The sequence below is a fragment of the Cucumis melo genome, chromosome 6, assembly GCF_025177605.1.
Source record: "Cucumis melo cultivar AY chromosome 6, USDA_Cmelo_AY_1.0, whole genome shotgun sequence".
Taxonomy (NCBI): Eukaryota; Viridiplantae; Streptophyta; class Magnoliopsida; order Cucurbitales; family Cucurbitaceae; genus Cucumis; species Cucumis melo.
Genome location: NC_066862.1, coordinates 12,368,590 through 12,377,097, shown reverse-complemented (window position 1 = coordinate 12,377,097; position 8,508 = coordinate 12,368,590).

The following is an 8,508-nucleotide window of genomic DNA, read 5'->3' as shown; positions in this document are numbered from 1 at the left end:
ACGTTTACTGGATCAGCTCCACTCTTCAAATAAATATGGTGATCAATGCCGCGCTGGGGTGGGAGTGTCGAGGGCCATTCAAACACGCGAGCAAACCGCTGGAGTAGGGCTGCTATTGGTTCCGCGTTTATCTCCCCTTGCTCTCTGTCCTGTTCATGCTCTTCCAACGGCCCACACTCTAGGGTTCGGCACTCCACTAGGAACCCCTGATCATCAGCTCCCCACGATTTCATCAGATTCTTCAAACTTACTCGAGCTTTGGTAAGGCTCGGATCCCCTCGTATCACCACCTTCTTCCCCTGATGATGGAAGGTCAACACCAGCCTTTTCCAATCGACTTCGGTCACTCCCAGAGAGTGGAGCCACTGCATCCCTAGGATCATGTCAACTCCTCCCAGTTGCAGGGGTAGGAAGCTATCTGTCACCTTCCAACCTTCCAAGTGCACCTCGACATCCCGGCACACCCCCTTACCCTTGACGGCTGTTCCCGACCCCAGGATCACTCCATAGTTTGGTGTCTCCTGCAATGTTACTCCCAATCTGGTCACCAAATCTTCCGCAATGAAGTTGTGTGTCGCCCCACAGTCGATCAGAACCACCACTTCTTCTTCTCCTACCCTTCCTTTGACCTTCATAGTCCCCGGGTTATTCAATCCCACCACGGAGTTAAGTGACAATTCAATGTTTAAGTTCTCCACGCTTTGCACGTCTACTTGTTTCATCTCAGCCTCAGCATCAAAGAACTCCTCCTCCACAATCTCTAACTCTTCCCCTCCTTCTTTGACTACGAGCATCCGGAGCTCCTTATGTTCTTTCAATTTGCATCGATGCCCTGCAAAGTACTTCTCCCCACAACGGAAACACAGGCCCTTTTCCCTTCGAGCTTGGAACTCTGCGTCAGACAACCTTTTCGTGGGCCCTTCCCGACGGTTATCCCCCGTAGCTACCTCTCTCAGGGTTATCGTTCTCATTGGCCAACTTCCACTGGTCGTTCCTTCTTTCATGGCTGTCGCTATGGTGTTCTTAGTTTGCAGGGGTTTATGGCCCGTTTTACTATCGTAGGCACTGATCAGCCCACATTCCCTTCGGACCAATTCTCTATTTTCTATCTTCAAAGCCAGCTTCATCATCTGGGCCAGCCCATTGGGCTCCAGGGTTTCTACTTCAGACTTCAACCACGGGCTTAACCCGTTCATAAACGTTTCTTCTAGCACCACCGTAGGTAGGGAAGCCACCGGAGCCAGAAGCTTGTCGAAACGATTCCGGTATTCCTCGACCGTGGTCTCCTGCTTGATCGTTAAGAATCTGCCCACCAACGTTCCTTCCCTGGTCGCTCGAAACCTCACCAGCATTTTCTGTTTTAAATCATCCCAGCCGGCAAAAGCTTCCCGCTCTTCTTGTGATCGGTACCAGTCCAACGCAGGCCCATCGAAACTGATCACTGCCACCGTGAGTTTCTCTGAATTCGTCAGGTTGTGTATCTTAAAATATCGGTCTGCTCGGAAAAGCCACGAGTCGGGTTCGGTTCCATCGAAGACTGGCATCTCCACTTTCTTAAACTTGCTCCGATCTACTGATCTCTCTTCCTCTGTTTTCGTTTCCAGCTTCGGCTCTTCAACAATCGCTAGAGATGACGCCTCTGCCATGGTGACCTTGCTAGTAGATCCTTCGTCTACCTTTCGTCCGGGAGAATCCTCTTTAACGATTCCTTCGATGTACTTCAATATCACCTGCTGCTGTTGCGCCTGTTTGTCGATCTGAGAGTTCATTTCCGCGATGCTTTTGGCTAACAAGGCTATATTCTCCTCGATCACCGGTAGCCTTTTCATTTCCAACTCCACCGTCTCCAACCTTTCTTCCACTGCCTTCGTCATGGATACGTTTTGCCCAGGTATGATGCTCTGATACCAAAATGTTAAGACACTTCCACTCCCTTTTCTATTTCCTTTCAAAATTCAGAGTACAGCCCAAGAACTAAATGACAAAGTAACACTAAGCTTAATAATATCGTCCTACCGAGCTTGAAAGAACACTCAAGCTTGTGAGCAATACACACAGATACGAAATGAAAAGTAACACCAAAACACAATAACAAGGAATTTCTTCCCCCCCGTTCTTTCCTACCAACCTGCTACTTAAAACACAAAAAACCAAACGGTAACCTGGTGCTGCACTCTCCCCTCTCAAGAGGTGGCTGCCCTGCCTTCTGCTTCAAAACATTCGTACCCCTCTCTGTGCCTCCTGTCCCCTTTTTAATTCCCACTACTAACTGACTGTGGGTCCCCTCTCTGGTCCCCATCCCCCTTGCTTTCTTCCCCTTCAACACGTGCCTGCTCGGGATTGGTTTCATGGCCATGATCTTCTTTGCCACTTGTCTCCCCCTCATTGGTTTCATGTTTTTTCTTATTCTTCCTATGATACGTAAACAGAATTGGTGGCCTAGCATTTTCCTTTTGTGTAAGAGCTGCAAGAGCAAAGGGGAGAGGTTTCCCAGCCCTCTTTAAAGGTGCTGGGTACGTTATTACTGTTTTATTTGTTATTTTCCTTGTTGAATCATCTTGTGGATCTTATTTTGGTTAAGTAATATAAATAACAGAGTGCTGCCTCTATTTTTAACCCTCTGTTAGGATTGTTTATGCTATTTTAAGGTAGATTCCTAACAGAATGATAACATGGCAACAAAAAATGATATTAACTAGCTGTGGAGATACACAGTGGATTCTGTATGGCACAAAGTTGTTAGAAGAATATACTACATGTGACATTGGAAGCTAACCATGAAAAAACGAAAGCTAGGGCTTGAATTCTTGAGTTCTCACATGCTTTGAGAAAGAAGCAACCTTTTCTTCACCAGTTCATCTGTCATATAAAAGGAAATATGACTATCTTTTTCGTTTCTTCTTTTTAGGTATATTTAAAACCAATGGGCGTTGGTTAAATATAAGTTTCACAGTGTCATGCGGTTCTTGTCCTCAAGATATTTCTTTGTCACGAACGCCACACCCCTATAATAACGGTAGAGTAAGGGGTAGCCCCAAAGCAAAAAGTGATCAATGGCGTTTGGGTGCTAGAGGGAGTGGCCACTTCCAAACGTTCGGAACTACACCTACACTCCTTCCTACATTAACCTCCTTTCAGTAAGCTCTTGAAGTGTTGTCTTCCATCAGTAATATATGGCTAAATTGATTTTCAGCTGGTTCCTATACATCTAAAGTTTACCAGACATCCCCGACATTAGTGAAACGTAAGCAGTGTAATGTGTAAGGTTATTTATAGATATTTAAAATGAATACCATCAGCTGACAGTCCGAAATTTTGTTACAATAACCTAATGTGGAAAATTTCAAGCGACAAAGATCATGATTTTAACGCGGCAACAGAATCTAGCATCCAAATACATCGTCAAAATCTTCAACTGCATTTCTTCCTCAGAAATTCATTCATTTGACGACAGAAATCAAACAGGTAATTTAGAAACTTTTCTTTTCCTCTTTTTTTGTTTTTTTTTTTTTTTTTTTTTTTTTTTTTTTTTTTTTGATGAAGAGGTAAATTAGAAAGTTTGAGAAGTACCTGGAAGGGGAAAAAGAAAAGCGACGAGATTGAAGGGCAGGACGAGAGGGGAGAGGTGGGGGGCGGAGGCGAGGAAGAGAAGGAGTTGATCGGAGAGAAGAAGCCCTAAGGGAGGAAATGAGGGAGCGAGATAAAGATCCGGAAGAGCGCCAAGCCATTTTAGTTTAGCAATGGAGTTGTTGGTTAAGTTTTGATGATGAAAATTGGAGGAAGATGGAGACGAGGGTTTCCACGACGGCGCGGCGGGCGTTACTAATCTTTTCTTTCCCACTCAATGCTACAAATGCGTCGAATGTCATGTGCCTTTCGCATTTTAAACCGCACGATTCAAATTGGACAGTCCGATTTCATTTCTCTAAATCCTACCATTATTTTAGGATTATCACTATTCTATTCTTCTCTACTTTCTCACTCTTACTTTCTCTTTATACCTCCACCACCAAATCAATTTTCATCCTTTAATTTAAAACAAGTTTAAAAAGAAAAATAACAAATTTTCAAATTTTAAAGAATGTTAATAATATTACTATTTAGTTATAAAATAAATAATCAATAAACTAAATAAGAACAATGCAGCAACAAAAAAAAATAGAGAAGAGAGGAAATAAAAAACAATTGAACTCAATTTGTGGTGTGTCTTAGAAAGGCACCACACACCTCTATTTATAGAACATATCATAGTATATAGGATACATTATGAAATTCAATGGGATGAATGTTACAATATGAAATTAAACCGGAGTTATATGAAAATTGTAACTTATGTAGGTCATGAATATCTACCATTATAATATATCATTATATTTACAATACTAGAGATATCCATATTATATAAAAATAAATGCATCGTTAAAACCTTATTAGGAAAAAACCGAGGGGAAAAAATCCTAATAAAGGAAAAAGAGTACATCATTTTCATACATTAATAACTGCCTCACTAAAAACTTTGCAAGAAAAATCCAATGGAAAAAATCATAGTCAAGGGAAAAAGAGTGCAGTATTCTTATTCCTTAATGACAATATTTCTACTCCCCCTTATGAATACATCATTTGAATTCTTTGAGTCGTCGCATTCCAATGTTATATACCAGCTTTTCAAATGTTGATGTGGGTAATGCCTGAGTGAATAAGTCCGTCAAGTTGTCTTTTGAAGAAATTTGTTGAACACTGATCTCACCATTTTCTTCAAGGTCATGTATATAGAAGAGTTTTCGGTGAGATATGTTTTGTTCTATCTTCTTTTATATACCCTCCTTTGATTTGTGCTATACATGCTCTTCAAATAATATTGTTGCTAAACTTTTACTGAAAGACAAACCACATATTTCTCGAATATGATGAGTCATTGACCTCAACCATACACATTCTTTACTAGCTTCATAAATTGCAAGAATTTCTGCATGATTCGATGAAGTGGTTGTAATGGTTTGCTTTATAGACTGTCAAGATATAGCAGCTCTACATGTAAACATCTAACATGTTTGAGATCTTGCTTTGTGTGGGTCAGATAAATATCCACTATCTGCATAACCAACTAGATCTAAGTTTGATTTATTTGAATAAAACAAACTCATATCAATTATCCCTCGAAGATAATGAAGTACATGTGTAACTCCATTTCAATGTCTTTTTGTTGGAGAAGAACTATATTTTGCTTATAAATTTAATGAAAATGCTATATATGGTCTCGTGTGTTATTAACAAGATACATTAGTGCACCTATTGCACTAAGGTACGGTACTTCAGAACCAAGTAATTTTTCGTTATCTTCTTGAGGTCGAAAGATATCCTTTTTTACATCTAGTGATCGAATCACCATTGAAATGTTCAATGGGTGTGCTTTGACATGTAGAATCTTTTTAAAATCTTTTCTGTATGTATCGATTAATGAATAAAAATTTCACCGGCTAAATGCTCGATTTACAAGCCAAGGCAAAATTTTGTTTTGCCAAGATCTTTCATTTCAAATTCCTTTTTGAGATATTCTATTGCCTTTAAAAGCTCTTCAGAAGTTTCAATTATGTTTAAATCATCAACATATATACTTATAATCGCAAATCCTGATTGTGATTTCTTAATAAAAACACATAGACAAATTTGATTATTTTGGTAATTTTCTTTCAATAAATATTCACTTAAGCGATTGTACCACATTCGTCCTGATTGTTTCAATCCATATAATAATCTTTGTAATTTGATTGAACATAATTTTCTAGAGTTTGAATTATATGATTAAGGTATCTTAAATCCTTAGTATGTTTGGGGTGGGGTTTTAGGGGGAAAAGGATTAGGAAATTGGGACAAACGCGTTTGGCCCAAGGATTATGATAAATGGAGATTACGGTTATCATAATCCCTAAATAACTCTATCTTATCCTCTCTTTTACTTTCTTACAACTCTACCTTACCCTACCCAAATAACTCAATCCAAATTCTATTATTTATTTTTAAAGTACTACAATCATAACTCTTCCCCCAAACACATATTATTATAACACTACTATCATAATCTCTCCCCCAAACACATATTATCATAACACTACATTTCATATTCTTTCTCCCAAACACATATTACCATAACACTACCAATAATAACTTTTTCCCCAAACACATGTTATCGTGACACTAGGATTATCATAATCATTTTCCTCATCATTCTTTCCCTCCCCTAAACGCACCCTAAGAGATTTTCATATAATTTTCATTTTCCAAATATCCATACAAGTATGTTGTAACTACATCCATAAGATGCATATCAAGATTTTCACATACAGTCAGACTAATTAAATATCTTAATGTAATAGCATCCACCATAGGAGGATATGTTTCCTCATAATCAATGTCTGGTCTTTGAGAAAATCCTTGTACAACAAGTCGTGCTTTATATCTAGTGACCTCATTATTTTCATTTTGTTTACGCACAAATACCCATTTAAATCCCACAGGTTTTACACCTTTAAGTGTATGAACTACAAGTCCAAAAACTTCACATTTCGTGAGTGAGTTTAATTCTGCTTGGATGACTTCTTTCCACTTGGGCTAATCCTTTCTATTACGACATTCATCAACAAATTTAGGTTCATAATCCTCATTTTCATGAATGATATTATGTGCAACATTATACGCAAAAATGTTGTCCACGACTACATTAGTTCTATTATATATTTTTTCCCATCATGGTATAATTTATCAAGATCTCATTATTGTCTTCATATACTTGAGTCTCTTCAACATTTTTACCATTAGCCGCGTTCAGAACCCTTTCTTGAATGTTTCTATTGTCAATTAAGTCATTTTGACTATTGGTCACTTTTCTTTTTCGAGGATTTTTATCCTTTGAACCTATCGATCTACCACTCTTTTGGTGCAACGCTGATTCATTAATTGTATCAACTTACTGAGTTGGGATTTCAATTCTAGATGGAGCATTTGTAGTTGGAATATGTGACTTGGTCACTTTCTTAGGATCTGTAAATGCATATGACATTTAGTTTGCTACACTTTGTAAATGAATTATCTTTTGAACTTCAAATTCACATTGCTTTGTATGAGGATCTAAATGAGACAATAACAATACATTCCAGATAATTTCATTTTCCAACTTCTTAATTCCTCCCCCTAATGTTAGAAAATTTGTCTCATTAAAATGACAATCAGCAAATCGTGTAGTAAATACATCTCCGTCAAGGGTTCAAGATATCTAATAATTGATGAAGATTTAAATCCGACATACATTCATAACCTTCTTTGAGGTCCCATTTTAGTATGTTGTGATGAGAAAATTGGAACATATACTACATAACCAAAAAATCGTAAATGAAAAATATTTGGCTCCTAGCCATAAGGTAATTGTATTGGGGAATATTTATGATAAGATGTCGGTCTTATGCATATAAGTGATGCTGCATGCAGAATAGCATGACCTCATATAGATAATGGAAGTTTTACTCTCATAAGTAATGATCTAGCAATCAATTGTAAACGCTTGATAAATGATTCTGCCAAACCATTTTTTATATGAACATGAGCTACGGGATGTTCAATATTTATCCCAATTGACATGCAATAATTATTAAATGCTTGGGATGTAAATTCACCAGCATTATTGAGTCGAATGTTTTTTATTGTACAATCAGGAAACTGTGTTCTTAATTTGATTATTTGAGCAAGTAATCTTGCAAATGCAAGGTTTCGACTTGATAATAAACATACATGTGACCATCTACTTGATGCGTCAATTAAAACCATGAAGTATCTAAATGGTACACTTGGTGGATTGATGGGTCTATATATGTCACCATGAATCCGTTCCAAAAATGTAGGTGACTCAACTCCCACTTTGTCTGGTGATGGCCTAATAATTAATTTTTATTGAGAGCAAGCAATACATGATTATTCATTGGATTGAAGAATCTTCTAATTCTTTAGTGGATGTCCATGAAAATTTTCAATAATTCTTCTCATCACTATTGACCTAGGATGACCCAATCGATCATGCCAAACATTAAACTTATTTAAATTCATGAATTTTGGGTTCATGGTTGCATCTGTTTCAATTACTTGTATATGAGTATGATATAATCTAGAAAAAAAGGCAGACAATGTTTCCAATATACGTTTCTCATGTGAAACAATAAATGTAATATAAAGATATTCTATATTATTTTTATTATTGAATAATAACCATTTTGACGTATATCTTTGAAACTCAATAAGTTTCTTTTTTATTTACTAGATAACAAAACATTACTAATTGTGAATTTTGTTTCTCTAGGCAAAATAAGGTTTGCTTTACCAAAAACCTTCAATCAAGTTTGTAGAACTTGATATTGTATTGATATTTGTTTCAAGTATTGTCAATGTAGAAAAATATTTTTTACTTTAAGTATTGTGTGCGTAGTTACACTATCTGCCAAACATAAGCCTTCATTATTCATC